Below are 20,825 nucleotides of genomic sequence, written 5' to 3'. Positions count from 1 at the left end.
AAGACAGAACATATCACAAATTAGTTGTATATAAAAAAGTCAAGACAGAACATATCACAAATTAGTTGTATATAAAAAGGCAAGACAGAATATATCACAAATTAGTTATATATAAAAAAGTCAAGACAGAACATATCACAAATTAGCTGTATATAAAAAAGGCAAGACAGAACATATCACAAATTAGTTGTATATAAAAAAGGCAAGACAGAACATATCACAAATTAGTTGTATATAAAAAAGGCAAGACAGAACACATCACACCTCTAACACAGGAAAAGAGGCCATTAGTAGCAACAATCATTGACACATATAAAACATGCCTTTTTCAATTTTACATGCATAATACTAACTTGATTTTAAATGGAAATGATTCTTCATTTAGTAATATTTAACAAAAAACAACATAAAACAATTTGTAGCATATACAGAAATAATTTTCGCACGTTTTTTTTCTGACTGCGATCTTTACGCATTACAACAACAACAACAACAACAACAACAACAACAACAACAACAAAAAAAAAAAAAAAAAAAAAAATCTAATTGATATGAAATTTCCAACATTTATTTAATAAAACCAACCTTTTCTTTATTAATATTCGCAGTGGATTGACAAGCAGGAAGAGTATTATTATCTCGTGTAAACTCCCGTTTTCACATACTTGTCAACGTGGTTCTTGAAGTTGTCGCTTGATTCTGAATCCACTTCCTTCTCAGGTAGGCCCTAATAACCATGTTAGCCGAAAAAAACAAAAAACAAAACAAAAAAAAGATAAAATAAAAACAAAAAAAAACAAAAACAAAAAACAAAACAAAACAAAACAAAAACGAAAAAAAAAAAACACGAGCGATAAAAATAAATAAAGAAGAACATAAGTTTCGCATTATTTGGAGTCTTTTTTAAACATAAGCATCACCACTTATTAAGGCCCAAAGGCCACTTGAGGATAAGAGTAAAAAAGTGTACAGTAGAAATTGGACAATATAGTAATCGTTAGTAATGGAAATTCGGTACATTTATTAACTTAAGTGGAATGGCTCATCAAGAAGTTGTTTACGTTGAACTTGAAGACAACCATATTATCGTCAGCTGGAAAGCAGACAAACGGAAGACAGTTCGACAGGCGTGCAGTTCTGAGAAAGAAGCTTTGTTCATGGAATCTATGTTTAGGTTTAGGTACAGATAAGGAGTTGGGGGAATTATTGATAGTGTTTAGAGCTAGACGAGTGTTTCTCGTGAAAGTTTGGCGAGGGGGGGGGCATAGATTGGAGCTTAGTCGAGCACTTGCCATGAAAATAACGATAAAACAGAGACAAAATCGCGGCATCTTTAAGTGTTATTCTCACAACGTTTCGATCGATGTAAACCCCCGGCCTATTTTGTTGAACTCGGGAATCTACACGAAATTTTCAACAGCACCCTTTATTTAATTTGCGAGTATAGCATTCCTTCGTTTCGCTAGGCATGACCGAGTAGAAATCTTATGTAATTCCCACCACTTACATCTGAATTTTACTTGAAAAAGCCGGAGGTTTCTAACCACTCTAGACGAGAACAGTAGTCCGAATAATCCAAATAATACGAATTATCAATGCTTTTCTCAAACAAAAATTTAGAAATTTAAGTTAAGTTTTATCATTTTCATTGTTATTATTGTTGTTATTGTTGTTGATATTGTTGTTGTTATTGTTGTTATTATTGTTGTTGTTATTGCTGTTGTTATTGTTGTTATCAGCGTTGCTGTTGTTGTTTATTTATTTATTATGCTTATTCATTAATATATATATATATATATATATATATATATAACTACTTCATTTACTCACATAAAATTAATATACGAAAGTATAAATTTATGCGTAAACTAAGTATTTACTTCAAAAGTGCTCAATACGTAGGTAGAGCTAGTTAGTACGTTATAAAATATATATGGCGATTAAGCTACACTGAATATTCCGCGTTTCATCCACTCTAGGATTCTTCAGGCTTATGCGCATAAGCCTGAAGAATCCTAGAGTGGATGAAACGCGGAATATTCAGTGTAGCTTAATCGCCATATATATTTTATAACTTACTATATATATATATATATATATATATATATATATATATATATATATATATATATATATATATATATATATATATTATAACACGAATTTTCGATCTTCATCGAAAAAAACGTCGCCATATTTCTTTATGGAAGACATGACATAATTATAAGTAAAGTAACTCAGTTATGCTAAAAACAAGATAAAAAACACAATTCATTGAAAAATTGACAATAGTTACACACTATTTATCTCCCTTTGAAACTGTCCGGTGTCTTTTTAGTCAAATATTTTATTTTCATTGATTTTCGCCCCAAAATTTTTCTTTCATAATTTTTTCCTACTTTATCGTTTTTCGTAATTTTTGGATACATTATTGTAAATTAAGTAGTAATTTTTGAATATATTACTGCATCATGACAATTAAGTAGAGGCCATTTGTTTGCCTTGAAATTTAATTAGGCACCGCCAAAACTGGGGGGGCAGGTCAGTACTTTTTGACGGACCGTCTTTTTAAAAAACTACCAAAAATCAGGTAATTATCCGATCAATACGAAATTTTCAGCGATTATTAGGAGAAGAATGAGCTTTATAACAGTGTACTTATTTTTCATAAACGATATTTATATATATATTTTTTTTTGCTTACAACCCCCCCCCCTTGTTTTGAAGTGGGAACAAATATGCTTAAAATAATCATCTGAAACTGAACAAAACATATTGTGTTGTTGTAAGGGACAGAATTATAGATTAAAAAAAAAAAAAAAAAATTGTTTGCATACCTTATTTTGACGTCTGAATATCAGAACTTCGATTGTGTTTAATTATCCCGCTTTTGAGTTTTGAAGTGTGAAATTCGGTGAATATGTTAAGTAAAATAATTAATTTAAGTTAAGCAAAACAAAAAAAATTTTTTTTAATATTTATACGAAAAAAGCCATTTTAAAATTTTTGATAAATAAATTAACAATTTTTTTTTAGCGAGCCGAATAATGCATGACCATTATTAAACAGGGCATGCTTTGAATAATCGATGCAAAAAAAAAAAAATTCGATAAATATTGTGCCCTTTGTGTTAAAAATAGCATCATTTTTTTCGATCTCATTTCAAAACGTTTGCCGCCTTTCGACTACGGTGGACCAAACGCGCTGAAATAATTTTTTTTTATTCTGCTTTAAATTGCCCCCCCCCCATTTTGGGGAGCCTGGCCCCCACACACATACACATTAAAAACCAAACTCATATAAATGGTCACCCATCTGGTACTGGCCAGCCTCAGCTTAATAATACATTGAAATTTTCGTCACTGAAAAATAAGTTTTTTTGGCCTGTTTGGTCTTCCATAGTTTTCTTATCATCAAAAGAAAACGTAAACAGAGTCGATCTGAATTCTACGTCGACGCGAAATATTTGGTTACCTATATGAATAAGTGGAATTATTTGAAATTCAGGTACTTATATTATAATATTTTTGCATATTCTCTTAGAAAATCATCCTAAATCTTAGTTAGACAATAAATAAATAAATTAATTATTTCAAAAACCCTTTTTTTTTAAAATATTTAAGTATGTTTTTTGTGCAAGACAAAAAATGTAAATTGTTAACTTTTTGGGAAAATTTAACATTTAAAATTGAATTAAAAATAGTAGAAAAAGTTTTACATTATTCTGTTTTCTATATGATAAAATTCAGGGTTTTATCTTTCTGGAAAAAAAAAAGTTACTCAGAAATAATGGATTTTAATAAATGTAATTTAGTTTTAAAAAACAACAACAACTTGATTTTGCGGCCATTTTTGGCGGTGCCTAAATTTAATATTAAAAATTTCCTAATTCACTATTATAGAGATAAGTGCACAAAAATATCAATAAGTACGGATAATTAAAAGCAAAGAAAAACGGCATTGACTTGGAGTTATCTTTCCTTCATTTATTCTTTCTCTCCTTATATCGTTCATGTTTATTTTGGGTTCACTTATGTTTTTTGTTTATTTATTTTTTACTGAAACATGGTTTTAAGTAATATATATATATATATATATATATATATATATATATATATATATATATATATATATATATATATATATATACACAGACACACACATTTGAGAACAGTGAAATGTTGCCGAAATCGATTTCACTGTAAATAATAAGCGACTGTACAGTAGACAGTACAATTCTCTTATGTGGGATGTTCATCATCATCATCATCATCATCATCATCATCATCATCATCATCATCATCATCATCATATGAATCCGAAGATTCTATTGTTAGCATTGGTTTCCCCGATAATTTACTAGTCAGAATTATTTCTAGAAAGACATCGGATACTTACAGGATGGACCACGTGAAGGTTGCTAACATCATGAGCGAAAGTGATTTTTATGGAACGAACTGGATTCGAACTTGTGACACCCATTAACCACTTGACCACCGCCACTTTCCATGTTGTATAATTAAAAACGGAAACACATTGGTTTGTTTACAAGTAGTAGAAATACGCACCTGAAGAAAGTCGGAGATCACATCGGTTGAAATGTTGTCAGAATAATATCTAAGATGCGAATAACAGCCCACATTATACCATTTGGGTAGGAGCAAAGTGTAGTATCTGTTCATTTCACCTACTCTAATCTCGATCTGTGGATGAGAAATCTTTCTAGACTGAGGCAATTTTTATTTTTGTTCCTATCCATAGTGCCCCTTTTGGGGCAGTTAGAACTTTCCCCACATTAAAAACCAACCTTGTGTCCAACTCTGCTCCCGGGGGGAGGAAATTAAATAGAAACACCCCAAGTTATTCAAATAAATACAATTTATCAATCCTCATCTAAAAAAAAATATATCGAAACGCATTAGTCTGTCTTCGAGTTGGGTAGATTAGGGATGGAGTAAGAGTTCCCCCTTCCCCCGCCCTCCCCGGAAGTTCGTGGTCACCCTTCGGTCGAGGGTGGGTGCTGCAGAATAGATACAGCTACACACGTACAATACAACGTTGTATTTTTTTTTTTTTTTATTGTTTGTACGTGTGTCTACACTCACCGGATCAGCTACTACTGATGACAGTTTAAAGTTGACTCTTTATCGGACGGATCTCACGCAAAAGAAAAAAAAACTCATATTTTATTTTGTTCTAGAAATGCAAACAAAGCAACTAAGGAAAACATACCACAACAACAAAAATGTAGCGCTGATAGTTATCAATTAGGTGGATTAAATATCTACAAAGGACTTCATGATAAATAATAAGCCACACCTGTAATCTGAATATATAACCTAAAAAATACTTCAAAACAGTCTAAACCGTATTGGTATATTAAAAAAAAAAAAAAAAAAAAAAAAAAAAAGACTGTAAGCGAACAGAGATTACATCAAAAAGGTAAAAACAAATATAATTCCTGTCAACTGTCAGTTTTTTTATATGTAGTGAGGTGGTGATCGATAGAGGCTCAGACCCGCGAAAATATGGTTATCATCTCTTAAAAAAAAAAAACGTTAATTTGTTTTTGTTTCGCGAATAGTTCGCATCAACGATGAATCAATGATAAAATGCTGTTGCGATAAGGCAAAGTGAGTTGCAACGATTATCGAAAAATCAAAGGGAGCGGGAAATCTTGGGAAGCTTGCAGGGAATACGACTTGTTATTGCCAGTGAGCGTCAATGAAACTGACTTGTTTGAGAACTAGTAAGTAAACAACAACAACAACAACAACAACAACAACAACAACAACAACAACAACATAATAATAATAATAATAACAACAATAATAACAATAATAATAATAATAATAATAATGACGTAAATAATAACAATAAGTAATAATAATCAAAATAGTAATAAAAATAATGATGACACGTAAAAAATAATAATAATAATAATAAATCACAAATAATATATAATAATGAATAAATAATAATAAAAATAAATAACAATAATAAAAATAAGAAATAAATAGTAAATGATCAATAACTACTACTACTACTACTAATATATAAAATAAATAATAATAATAATAATAATTATAAACATTAATAATTATAAATATTATTATTATTAATAATAATAATAATAATAATAATAATAATAATAATAATAATAATAATATTAATAAATAAATAATAAATAAATACACATAAATTAAATAATTAAATAACGAACTCTCGGACGGATGCTTTAACGTTGCATAACAGATTATTGCAGAAACGCAAAACTGGATTTACAACAAGCGCGTGTGTCATTTCATTATTGATAATTTTGTTGCTTTGAATCTGTGAAAAAAAAAGGTAAGATGGCTGCTAACGTTTTCATAATAATTTTTATGTTTTGATTTTTTTGTAAATTAGTTAAAATATTTTATTGGTAATCATTACTGTTACCGACATAAATTATTTTACAAGAAATACAATAAGAAACTATTTTAATTTACCGACTCATATCTAAATAATAATAAAACATATATATTTAATAGAAGTTATAAGTTTTGAAAATTCGCATAAATACCGACACTGAGTAAAGTACCTGCCTTTGTTTACGTTACTGACAGAACAAAATTGGCTACTTTGCTTAGGATCGATATTTACGCAAACTTTTAAATATTATTTTGAACGCCAATAATGACAAAAGAATAATTAAACTAAAAAAAAAATTATTTCTGACTAATTTTCCAATTTTAAAATAATTTATGTCGGTAAATAGTACTGATATTTTTTTTAATTATGTGTTTAAAGTTTTAAAAAATAACGAACACTCGGTGTTTACTTTTTAATTTCGTTAAATATTGACAATAACGTCCTTTTTTCTATATCTTTCTGTGTTATTCTTTCTTTCTTTCTTTCTTTCTGTTTCTCTTTTTTACTTTGTACTTTTCCTTTTTTTATCAACTGTTTTTTTTCCCCGCTTTTCCGGATTACAGAAGTTAAAATAACGTTGGGCCAATGTCAAGATTCCCCACCTTCTACAAAAAACAACAAAAAAAAACCTGTGACGACTTTTATCGGTGGCGCAGAGAAATTACTAATTTAGAAAATGAGGATCACTTTTCTATATAAATTTAACATAAAATGAGCACCCACTTTCTGACCACCTAGTGATAATTTTTTTTTTTTGGGGGGGGGGTCAGCTTAAAAGCTTTTTTGGTAAATTTTTACTTACTTTCCACCTTAACAATCATTTTTTTAATTACGACTTTTATAAGTCTCCGGGTATGCTGAAAACGAATATTGCATTTAAATCTGCCGCAAATAAGTAGTTTTAAGGATATGAAAGCAATGTAATTCCTTATATTGTCAGTGGTGGCCATTTCTGTACGCGCGTGCGTCAAAAATGTGTGCACACTATCGCGTACAGAAATGGCCACCACTGATAACATAAGGAATTACATTGCTTAATATCCGATAAACTACTTGTTTGCAGCAAATTTGAATGTGATATTCGTTTCAGCATACCCGAAATGTTTAAAAGACGTCATTGTAAAGTTTTTTTTTTTTAAGTTGGAAAGAATCTTGACATCTATCCAACGTTAAGATTGGACAATAGCATGTGGGTGACCGTTGCGAATACGAGGGCCCGGGCCATGCTATGAATACTGATGGGGATCGCACTTTGAAGTTGATGTTCCTTACAAACTTATTATTTCGGTGAAGGGCGGATACCAATGCGATGCCTCCGTTTAGTCTTGAAAGACAATGGATAGCCCCTGTAAGGTTAGCTGCGCATGAAATTGTGAGACAAGTGTTACACAATCTCAAATCACACCTCTTCTGAATCGGCACTGCTTGAGTCCAGTGGCAAGGAGGAGAAATGCTAGACGACCGGAAACAATGCCGAGTTATCTCACATACAGCACCTGGAATTCCCAAACTGTCGTCCATTTTAGTACTGACCAAACTCCTCTTCTTTTAAAATCAACTCATGCTTTCTTTCTTTTTCCTTTCATCATCATTATTCTTTCTTATTTTCTTTCTTTAATTTTTAACCTCCAGATTTCTAAAAGAATGGACAATCGACTCTTTTTCCGACATAAACAATATTTAACTATTACTAATACAATTAACAATGGACTTAATTTCTATCATTCCATTTTTAACACTTGCCTACAGGGTTCGATTCTAGGCTTTTCCTAATATCATTTTCACTAATCTAATATGCCTTCTTACTTACATGAGAAGGGGGCATCCCTTTCATGTAACAGGAATGGCCATCCATCCCCACACAAACGGTGGTCCACCGTCATCAACGATGCTTTTTGTAGCATGCTAACATAACCAGCTGCTGTCTGACGACCCAGCATCATCCATCGTCCCTCTGTAAGAAAAGGCACCCCATACAATTAAGGAAACCATTATAACATCTGGAGAAAATTTCAGGAGGCATGTTTTCGTTATGCCAATATCGTTGGAAGCAATTAGGACCATCTAGATTGATTTTTGGTTTTTCTTTTTTTGAAATCAGGAACTGTATTTAAAGTAGTCATTTAAATGACTACTTTAAATACAGTTCCTGATTTCAAAAAAAGAAAAACCAAAAGATTCATCTGCCTTACTTTTAATGCTAGGTTTATTTTTGGTGTCTTTTCAATTCAATAGAAATCCTCCTAAATTTGCTGATGAGGAGACCGTGCTTACCAAAAAAACTATGTATAATTGTTCTACGTGACTTCATGTATACCACAAATAAAAAGCACGGATTTCCGAAACGATCGTACAGATAATTGACTTTGTTGTTGTTCCTTCTTATGAAACTGATTTTTAATTTAATTAAATTTTGAGTTTTAAATTTAAAAATTTTTTAAAATTTTTAAATTATAAATCACATTACTTAATATTGAATTAGCTCTAGGACATTTAACTATCGAGCTTATTATATATCTAAATTACAACGAGCATTTCCTGTATTTTAATTAAACTAGTAATTTCACTATTACATTAAAATACACTTAGCTCTTTAGACTATTATTCTAATCTCCTTTAAATTATATATATATATATATATATAAAATAAAAATTACAAATGATCCAAGATGGTAAAATTAAAATATATTATAAATATTAAAGAATTAATATTTATAAAGTTATCTCAGCCAGATGTTCGTATATATATATATATATATATATATATATATATATATATATATATATATATATATATATATATATAAGGCTGAACGTCTGTGTGTGAGTCTGGTCACGAATAGGCTCCTATATGGTTGACTATTATAGAAAACTGATCACATATAATGATAGAAGATGTATCGAGACACAGGAATGGGTATGTTTGATCTGGCATAATGATGATTCATTAAAATTGTGGACTCTGCGTTCGCACATGGTCCACAAAGTATGGAAATAAAAAATTAAAAAAAAAACGTTTACAAGTGTTTTTGATATAGATGTACATAATAATACTTTGATAAGTATGTTTTAACTTAAATAGGGATGGTATAATAAAATTGTGGGGTCAGAGTTCGCGCCTGGCCTCCATAGAATAGGCACAAACTTTAATAAAGACTTTTCATATATATCTGCTTAAGTATACTTTGATGATTATGTTTCAGTTTGAAGAAGTATGGTATAATAAAATTATGGAGGGTTTGTTCGCGCCTGACCTCCATAGAATGGAAATATATCACAAAGTTTAACAAGTTTTTTTTAATATAGACGCACAGAATATTGTGATAAGTGTTTCCGTGTGAACAGGTATGGTATAATAAATTATGGGGTTTATCTATTTTATTTTTACTTTCATCATATTTTGCTTTGGTTTTGATACCCCCAAATTCGAAGCTATCTCTTTACAACCCTTCCTTTTCATAACCTATCATACTTTCATAAATCAGAGTCCATTTTCTGTAGGCTGTTTTTGAACCCAGTCAACGACAGGTACTTTTGCTAGTATATATATATATATATATATATATATATATATATATATATATATATATATATATGCGCACGCGCGTGTGTGCGTTTGTGTGTATGTGTGCGTATGTGTGTGCATAGTAAGTTATAAAAATATATATTGCAATTAAGCCCATCTTTACAAAACTGTTTCAACGTTGTCTTAAGGAGAATTGCTTCCCGTCACCCACCATGGAAAATCTCATCAGTATGCCCCGTATTTAAGAATTTAGGTGATCGCTCATCTTCCTCACAGTACAGGCCAATAAGTCTCCTGTGTGTCATGAGTAAGTTGCTGGAATCTGTGTTAAATAGAGAAGTAATCAACCATCTCAGCAAAAATAACCTTCTTAGTGACACGCAATATGGTTTCCGTTCTGCTAGATCTACAGCAGATGTGCTTACAGTTATATCTCATAGGATTAGCGAATCTCTCGACGGAGGCTACCTTTCTATGGCAATTGCTCTTGACATATCGAAGGCCTTTGATAGAGTATGGCATAAATGTTTACTTCACAAGATTTCCAGCTATGGTATAGCTGGAAATGTCTTCTCAATTATTAAATAATTTCTCTCTGATAGGTTCATAAGAGTAGTAGTTGATTGGCAGAAATCAGAAGCTCTTAATATTAATGCTGGAGTCCCTCAGGGGTCCATCTTGAGCCCAACTCTCTTCCTGATCTACATTAATGATCTTCCAAATCACATCATTACATCATTCGTCTATGCTGATGACACTACTATCTATGGTATCACACCTAAGACCGTAAACGACAAAGTTCTCTCTGATTCTCTCTCCTCTGATCTTGAGCAAGTGTTACAACGGGGAAAGAGGTGGCTTGTTACTTTTAATGCATCTAACACCAAGCTTTTATCTTTACATCATCAACGCTCTGATCCCCATCTGGCATCAATTGAAATGAATGGCTCTTGCCTTGCGGAGGCTTATGTTTTGACAAACTTCTGGGCTTGACATTTACTCCCGATCTTAAATGGAACACATACATTAAATCCGTTGCCAAGGCCGCTGGAAAAATGGTAGGATCCTTCTATCGATCCAGTAGATATCTCACTGCTGATGCAATTCTCTATATAAGAGCCAGGTACGTCCAATGATGGAGTACTGTTGCCACATTTGGGCAGGAGCTGCTAGAAAGGACTTATCCTGCTTTGATAGAGTTCAAAATAGACTTCGTAGCCTTGTGGGGGATGTCCTTTTCTCTTCCCTGCAACCTCTTTCTCACAGAAGACATGTTGTGAGTTTGTCTCTTCTTTATGGTTATTTTCATTGCAAGTGCTCGGCTGAGCTCCATTCTATGCCCCCCCTTGCCAAACTTTTACAAGAAACACCCGTCTAGCAGAAAACACTATCACTAGTTTCCCCCCACCTCTTTATCTGTGCCTAAACCTTAACGTAGATTCCATAAGCAAAGCTTCTTTCTTAGAACTGCACGCCTATGGAATTGTCTTCCGTTTTCCTGCTTTCCAGCTGACTACAATATGGTCATCTTCACGTCTAATGTAAACAAGTTTTTGATGAGCCGTTCCATATAAGTTAACAAATTTACCGAATCTCCGTTACTGACGGTTGATATATTGTCCAATTTCTACTGTACACTCTTTAACTTATCCTCGAGTGGCCTCTTGGCCTTGATAAGTGGTGATGCCTATGTAAAAAAAAAAAAAAAATTAAGCTACACAGAATACTACTCGTTTTATATATATATTGGGGGATGTGACGGATTAGCTTGATAGTAATATAGATAAAGTATTACATCACTCGCACTTTTTAAAAATCTATTTTTCTTTCATACCTCCGTAAACACCAGGTACCCCTGCTAGTCATTAAGAAATACTTTTAACAAAAGTACACATCAAACGTTTTATCATCTTTTAATTGGACTCATTATATAACATTTGCGATTGCCGCCAGAGATATTTTTTTTGTTGATATTGTTATCATTTCAACAGAAAATGGAATCTTAAGAAGATTAAAACGAATAGGTAATAAATATTTTATGATGTTTTTAAAGTTTTATGATCTTTGGCTTGTAATCTGCAAATGTATGTCACAGCTGACCTTATAATCCATAGCTCTTAAATTTATGCTCATTATGTTGCATAATACAGAGGCGTATTTGAAGTAGACAAGTCTAAAGGAAAGAGGTGACGCTAGACGGAAGCCATGAAACCACGTGATTTCTAGTGGAATATTTTTTTTCTGTCTTAACTAGCGAGGTTTCAAGGAGGTACGGCGCATACGTCTGATTGCTTTCACCAATGTTGGCCAGCTCGCACAGTGAAACGTTTTCTCCCTCCTCCTCTCTCTCTCACTCACTCACACTCACTATCTATTTATCTATCTATCTATCTATCTATCTATCTATCTATCTATCTATCTATTTTTACTTTCTGTCTATGTTCTATCAATCTTTAAATTTCTATCTATCTATCTATCTATCTATCTATCTATCTATCTATCTATCTATCTACCCATCCATCCCTCCATCCATCCATCTAGCTATCTCACGCATATGAAGATAACCTGCCTCTGTGACGGTTTTTCTGCTTTCAATAAATCTTATTAAAACTGAACATTGGCGATCTAATGGTCTTGTGTCTACAGACGACCAACAGCACGGGTTCGACCACGGCAAGAGGGGTGTATAAAGGTTTTATACACACTTGGTTAGTTAAAGTTAAGCAATAAAGTTATCGATTACCTTTTGATTGGTAATTTGTCGCAAATCACAAATGTGTTTCTTCTTTTCACATGGGTCTCAAATTGTTTGAATTTTGGTGGGAAGAGCGGCAGAATATCGATGAAAAAGAAACGAACCAAAACTGAGATTCGCATATATGGTTCATTTCGTATTATCTACTACCTCACTCGCTATCGTTTCGCAATTTAATTAATTTTAATTGCTTGAAATCAATCAAACGGAATTAACCGATTAGGGAAAAGAAGACAAAACTATTTGATAAGAAGGCAAAACTAATCGATAAGGAGAAAAAACTAATCGATGAGAAAAAGAAGACAGAACTAATTTATAAGACAAAACTAATCGATAAAAAAGAAGATAAGAATAATCAACAAAAAAAAAAAGGAGACAAAACTAATCGATAGGAAAAAGAAGACAAAACTAATCGAAAAAGAAAAAGAACTTAGAACTAATTGAAAAAAAAAATACGCCGGAAGAGAAGCAGTTACACAGATGATTCATATGAATGACAAGATAACAGATTCACGTAAACGCCTGGCCAGGCCATAAAAAGGACACTTGGCCAAAGAAACGGTATCACTACTAATAGTCACACAAAACAATACGATTATGACTAACTACATCAAATCTAGATAGACAAAACCAAGGAAAACATGCAAATATAAATTCTGTGGACAAAGAAAAGGGGAATCACATAAGTGAATACAGCAAACTTGCTCAAAAAGAATATAAGAACAGGCACGAGTGCATGGTGAAAGCAGTGCACTGGGAACTATGCAAGGGATGTGTGGCCAGCATATGGCCGGAGAAAGATGAACGTGATCCAAGTTAGATGGACATGTAACAGCGAGAGACTTCTGAAGCGGTGTGGAGACGAGAGAGTAATAACAACTTTTGTTAAAAAAGAAAAATGCCGACCCCGATTTTTATTATGCGACGTTACAACAATAGTTTACTGTTATTATTGATAGCAGAAAACGGTAGGAAAAGATAGAGGTATTTAGTTATCTCCCACCGCAAAAACTGTGACACCAGGGTTGGAAAGTGGGATTGAGAAGTCAGCCCCACCCCCGACGAGAAACACTCTGATCTGCAAAAAAAATGTCTGGGCAGCACCATCGATATTCCCCGGTAAGGGCGCCTCAGGCAAATGGCAATAAACTAACCCTTTACAAAGAGAGAACGCAAAACCTAGTAGTGTCGACCTCATAGAACTGCGCAGGAACAACATTGCACTACAATATTCTGGGACCAAGTCATTACAGGAATAATGTATTCTTTGTTGATTTTGGAGGCCGAGGATAAAATGGATCTCGGTAGAGAGGGGCGAACGCCTTTCTCCGAGCGTATACGCATTAACTACATGAATTTAATATGAGAAACACCCACCTCTCCAAAAAGCCACACTCTGAACTGGGACACAACTATTTTTAAATGTTTTAGTCGTGAAAGATTTCTCCTCCTCTAACCGAGGTCAGAACAGATTATTGAAAACAGCTTATTAATTGAAGTTCATTCTAGCGATCGATATTTTTACGGAAACCACAGAACATCCTTTGCTGGGGGTCTACGCACTCTACCATGTACAGTTTGTTATTTACGGCTGGCTAGCAACATGAATCAAAGTCACTTTGTAGCAACGCTATATAATTAGTAGCAATAACTAGTGCTTGACTACAATTAAGGGTGGCTTGTCTTGGTTTCTGTGGTGTCAAAAATTGATATAATGTTAATGCAGGTGGATGGTTGCTTTCGTTTCGGGTTGTTAGCGAAACGGCGTCGAAGTCTCAGGTAGACGGAAAGAAAGTTTCAGTATTATAATTGACGATTCCATGTACACGTATGACTGCAAAATAGTATTCTTTCTCGCTCTATCTATCTATCTATCTATCTATCTATCTATCTATCTATCTATCTATCTATCTATCTATCTATCTATCCCGCTCTGTTTCTGTATGTTCTTATGTTGTTTCCCTGTTAATGTTTCCCTCGTGGTCTCTTTCTACGTCATCTCTTTGTCTGTCTGTCTGTCTGCCTGTCTGTCTGTCTCTTTTTTTCTTTCTCATACATTTATAATTTTTATCTATAGATCGTCTTGTTTTTTTTTTTAATTCATCGATGTAGATTTCACGGTTGCTCTACCTACGAACAGGTTTGACATAAAATCTCAACAGAAAATACATATCTATGTATACATGTGTGTGTGTGTGTGTATTACAACCCCAAGTGTATTAACTTAATTCATTACAAATTGTTACAAAATGATAAAAATTATCCGTCCATATCGTCAGATAATTCAAGTTAAATACAGTAAAAATTTAAGTTTTAACTTGAATCATCTGACGATATGGACGAATAATTTTTATCCTATCTATTGAAACAATTTGTAATGAATTAAGTTAATACACTTGAGGTTGTAAAAATAAAAAAAAAACTATTTGGTTCTACTAATGCATTGAGCACTATTTATTCTTGTTTTTACCACATGTACCTCTTAATATATATATATATATATATATATATATATATATATATTCACACACATACACGCATATATATATATATATATATATATATATATATATATATATATATATATATTTGCTTACTGTATTTTGGGGAAAGAGTTCCGACAAAGTGCTCGATTACAAAGAAAAACTTTTTCGATCTAAGAGCTAAATATTTATTTATTAGTTTTACAGAAGTTCAGGAAAACATTGATACCGTCGGTTTCAAGCCCAAACACAACGGGAAACCGTTAATGGTAACACGTAAATAATGTTCGGCTCTCAAAAACACGAGTAGGGCACCTATTCCTGAAACTGCTAGACAGAAACTTCCCTCCACAACATAGACTGCACAAACTGTTCAATAGAAACACGATTAAGGTCGGCTACTCCACCGCTCCATCGATTAAAAAGATCATCACAAAGGAACGCAATGAAAATGAAATTGAGGGCTGTTCTTGCAGATCCAGGGAAGACTGCCCCTTAGAGGGAAAATGCAAGGCGAAATCCCTCGTATACGAAGCGATACTCACGCATGAGACCAGTGATAAACCAGAAACATACATAGGGATGACGAAAGAGACGTCCAAGTAGAGATTCTACATGCACAATAGTTACTTCAGGGCAAAGACGAGGATAAAGACAGCTTTAGCCGCCCGAGTATGGCAGCTTAAAGACAAAGGAACGCAATTCAGCATGAAATGGAGGATCATTGAAAGAAAACCAGCATACTCACCATCCTCAAAACGATGCCCACTTTGTGACGCGGAGAAATACCACACCATAAAGGCTATTAATGACTCTCAAAAGACCTGGTTGAACGTACGCTCAAAGGATGTCCGCATAGGAGACAAACGCTACTAATAAACTGGGAAGACAGAACAATAAACGAGTACCCCACCTAAAGGAGTTCTCCAAGAGTATTCTAGATGCAGCCAACTTAACGCATAAACCAGAAAAGGGTAACGGACATTTAGACTCTTGTCAAAATACATTAAGCACAAATATTAGTATATATGAAGAAGAATAAGACTGCCTATAACACAGTACACAGATATATAAAAGAATTTAGAATTAAATGACACACCCACCCTCATCTATTATAATATTTAATACAAAAAGTTAAAATGATAAATATGATAGATTAGTTACCCCCCCCCCTTTAGACCACTAAAACACATGTTGTCTTCCCTCAACCGAAAAAAGGTAGAGACGTTAAATAAGATAAATTAATTATCCCCCTTACCCAACCAAAAGCAAAGAAAAGCAGACCGGAAAAAATACAAACAACACATAATTACTAAAACGCATTAAATAAAATTAAATAAAAAATTAAAAAAGAAGAAAATTCATACCGGATAAAAATAAATTATACAGGAACTACCTATAGTCTAATAAATAAAAACATACATCGTTATATAAACAAACATATGCGGACCTGAAAAAATATGCTCCGGGGCAGAAAACAAGATGGCTGACGAGAGCCGAACATTATTTACGTGTTACCATTAACGGTTTCCCGTTGTGTTTGGGCTTGAAACCGACGGTACCAATGTTTTCCAGAACTTCTGTAAAACTAATAATATATATATATATATATATATATATATATATATATATATATATATATAATAAGTTATGAAAAATATATATGTAATTAAGCTACACACAATTTTAATGACGTGTTCTCAAGAGAATTTAAAGCGGAAAATTCTGTATAGCTCAATTAGCGTATATTTTCATATCTTACTACCAAACTCTACTTAGGTATTGAGCACACTTTAAGTAAATACTGAAAGTTGATTCATAAAATATGATATCTCCTCATCAAATTTTATGTAGATACATGAAATGCTAACAATATTCTATATATATGAAAAAGGGGAAGAAGGTCCAGCACCAGGCCCATAAAATCACCACACTAACTGTGACACATGTGGAAAATTATGCCTATCTCTTACTGGTCTCAAAAGCCATTTGCGCGCATTTGCAAAACCTGTCTTGCACCCCCAACAATGACACTGAAAGCAAAACGGATCAGGTGTGCCAATTCTGTGGTAAAATCTGTCACAGTTTGGCTGGCCTTAAGAGCAACTTGCGAGCACACCCAATTCGAGGGGGGGCATGGAGAGGGAGACAGAGGACCTAAAAGAAGGTGGTCGCATTCGAAACCGAGAGGGCATCCGATTGTAAAGTTCAACTTACAGTTTTAATTTTCTTTCTCTTATAATAAGCTCTAGTCTCTATTGTGTATTGAGATTTTTTAATTGGTTGGGATTAAATTTTCTATATATAAATACTATAATTTATATTAGTTTGAAGTTTACCATTGCTTATATCAGGTAAACACTACATCCCTTTATATATATATATATATATATATATATATATATATATATATATATATATATATATATATATATATGAACAAATGATTAATAAAACATGTTAAAAGACATCTTGAAAAAGAGTTAAAACATATTTAATTTAAAAAAGGAAGCACAAGATAAGTGGATAGTCCTTAATCCGCGGAGTTTCGAAGAAATACTCTCCTTCTCATCAGAGGGCAGGAATTAGCAAAATGCAGGATCGGATTTTGCATATAAAAGTATTTAATGAAACTACAAGTAAGTCACAGATCTTACTTGGTTAAAAAAAAGGGTGAGGTAAGGGGAATAGAAGGTAAAAGAAAAATGATAAAAAGATTTCACATGAATGGATAGTCCGGTGAAGAGTAAAAAATCAAAGAATGGTAAAATCCAAAACGGTCGAATTTAAAATTTCCAATCCAATGGGTAAATTCCAAATGGTCCAAAATGATCCAAAAGGCAGAGTTCCTTGGAAAAAAATCGCAAATGGAATGAATTCCAAATCATTAAAAGAAAAAGCACTGGAGAGAATATATATATGTATATATATATATATATATATATATATATATATATATATATATATATATATATATATATATATATATATATATATTTCTGTAGAAATATATTTTCTTATAATATATACCAATCCTTATTTAAAAAGCACAATGTAATGAGCGAGCAATATTCTCTCTCTCTCTCTCTCTCTCTCTCTCTCTCTCTCTCTCTCTATATATATATATATATATATATATATATATATATATATATATATATATATATATATAAGAGCAAATAGTTAATAAAACATGTTAAAAACACTTAAGAAGGTACCGAAATCGTACCATAGCTTTTAAACAAACGAACAGCATTAAAATTTAAAGCTGATGCCATGTTTATTGATTATACTTGTCCTGGGACGGGTATTCTGTTAGTGACTTTGTAAATATCAAGATTAGTGACGACGAACCTGTTGTTATGCATGACCTGATCTCGTATTAAAATTGGGTGGGTTCGTTTCGGGCGTCGTTTTACTGACGTTACGAAAGAAGAAGAAGGTGAAGAAGGTGAAGAAGAAGAAGAAGAAGAAGAAGAAAGAGATAAATTGAGGATATAGTATCGGTTCTGAATTTTTGAGATAACGATTAATTAATCATATCATTTGTTTCTCCGGACTACTTTTCTAATCGAGCGTTATTTGCACATTTCGGACCCGTGACGCAATGGAAAAAATAATTGGTAAAATTTAGTTGTAGAGTTACACTCTTCTGAGGATTGAAGGTTCAATCCTCAGCGCGAGCGACACTCAGAATACAACTGCGAATTACTTAGTACTTCTACACAGTCATGATTAAGGAAATGAGAGCCTGCTACCCCAGTATAAAGGGTTCCGTTCGAAATTCCGTGCAGATTCCCGAGTTCGATGTGAAGATGTGAAGATTCCCGAGTTCGATGTGAAGATGTGAAGATTCCCGAGTTCGATGTGAAGATTTCCAGGTTCGACAGAAAGATTCACAAGTTCGACAAAATACAGCTGAGGAAAGTCGGAGGTTACATCAACCGAAACCTTGTGAAAATGGTACTCATTATGAGAACAGTAGACCGGAGAATCTTTTTTGCTGTGCGACAAAACATGATCACTTTAATTTCAACGACGAGAAATATACATGATGTATCAGCATCAATTGATGTGGCACTTAAATATGTACAGAGAAAGAGAGAGAGAGAGAGAGAGAGAGAGAGAGAGAGAGAGAGTGAGAAAGAGAGAGGGAAAGAGATACTGTTCGTTCGAAGTTAAAAATATCCAAAAATAAAAACACATGGAATACACGAGGTTGTTGATCGTGCCCAATAAAAAAGCAAGATATTTTATTCAATTTAGGTAAACCAAATTACCATCAGTCGCGACAATAAATCTACTGTTTTGGTCTAAAAAGACTTCATTAGGTGACACAGTTTCTGGTCTTCGTCGAAGCAAGACACTTAATTAAATTTTTTTATTAATGCATATATATATATATATATATATATATATATATATATATATATATATATATATATATATATTGGGTCGAACGTCGTTAAGATTGAATAGTAGAGTCCAACAGCACATACCTAGTAAAATAAGTAATGGCACCCGCCTATCAACGGGCGTTCTGGGTATTACATCCGGGTTTTCAATAGCATATCATTGGCTTAAAAACCCGTTTTGTGCTACGAAATTCAGGATTGAGTCGTTTATCATTTGGAGTCGTGCTCATTTCAATTTTCATCTGAAGATCTTTGAGGATATTCACGTTCGTTTGAAGAGACCTCTCTTTTTAAACAGAGGGAATGCCTCTTAGGTTTGAAAATGATTAGCCACTAGGAGATTCTATAATTGATCATACATAGGTTTATTTTAGATGTATAGTGGTTCCCCGATTTTTTTCTCCCTGTTATCACACTTTATTTTAAACGTATTTTACACGTTTATTTTTCCACTTGGTCTCATCTCGCTTTTATAAATATAATAAATCTCATGATCCAGCTCTAGAAGAGTGAAGGCGAAACCGGTCAGCTGGCTTCAATTTTCCTTTAATCATGAATATCAAAACATGTCGTTCCCTCATAATTGCTATCTCGCTGTCTGTTTGTAAACAAAATAGTAGCTCCAGCACTGTTAAGCGACGGGTAATTTTTTTTTTTTATTCAATTTTCACCCCAAACAAGGCACAGTGCCACTTTGAAGCAGGGGGCTAATATTAGGGACTTAATTAGCGGGGTCATTATGAAGGGAGATGAGTAGAAAGATGTTTGTTAACATTACACTTGAACTTCTGCATATCATTGCAGTTGGGAAAGCAGAATCCCGGAAGGGATGTTTATTTAATAAGCATTTGATGAATCATTTGCGAGCACCAATCCAAAGTCTTGTGGTTTAAGCTGCCGACTGTCAACGGGATGGTTTTAGATTCGATCCACGGCTAGGTAAAGGTGCTAGTCTATCCGCATTAATAAGTTGTGATACAATGAAACAGTACTGTACTGTGTGTGTGTATATATATATATATATATATATATATATATATATATATATATACTTTTTATTGATATCTCTTCGACCTCTTAACCTATTTCTTCGCCAGCTTGTTATTGCACTTCTTGCTGGTTTTCGGTCTGACCCATTACCGATTGACGTCATGGATCCAGGTCGCTACAAGTTCGGGGATTCCATTGTTTATTTTCGTTTACCTAGATGTAGCTTAGGTCACCTTTTCCTG

General features: G+C 33.0%; 2 long non-coding RNA genes across 2 annotated transcripts in view; one reads left to right on the top strand and one right to left on the bottom strand.

Annotated features, from left to right (window-relative positions):
- Nucleotides 1–553: 553 nt before the first annotated feature.
- LOC145261262 (uncharacterized) overlaps nucleotides 554–20,825 on the bottom strand; it is a 149,891-nt gene continuing 129,619 nt past the window's right edge. Inside the window, exon 3 of the long non-coding RNA XR_013864435.1 lies at nucleotides 554–727. This is a non-coding gene — a long non-coding RNA (uncharacterized LOC145261262). The remainder of the gene's footprint in view (nucleotides 728–20,825) is intronic.
- Nucleotides 4,294–20,825, top strand: part of LOC145261261 (uncharacterized) — a 62,506-nt gene continuing 45,974 nt past the window's right edge. The window contains exon 1 of the long non-coding RNA XR_013864434.1: nucleotides 4,294–6,348. This is a non-coding gene — a long non-coding RNA (uncharacterized LOC145261261). The remainder of the gene's footprint in view (nucleotides 6,349–20,825) is intronic.

Source organism: Euprymna scolopes, chromosome 37 (assembly GCF_053919585.1).
Source record: "Euprymna scolopes isolate OS-2025 chromosome 37, ASM5391958v1, whole genome shotgun sequence".
Classification (NCBI taxonomy): domain Eukaryota; kingdom Metazoa; phylum Mollusca; class Cephalopoda; order Sepiida; family Sepiolidae; genus Euprymna; species Euprymna scolopes.
The sequence above is the reverse complement of the archived record's forward strand: the minus strand, read 5'-3'. Positions and strand labels throughout refer to the sequence as shown.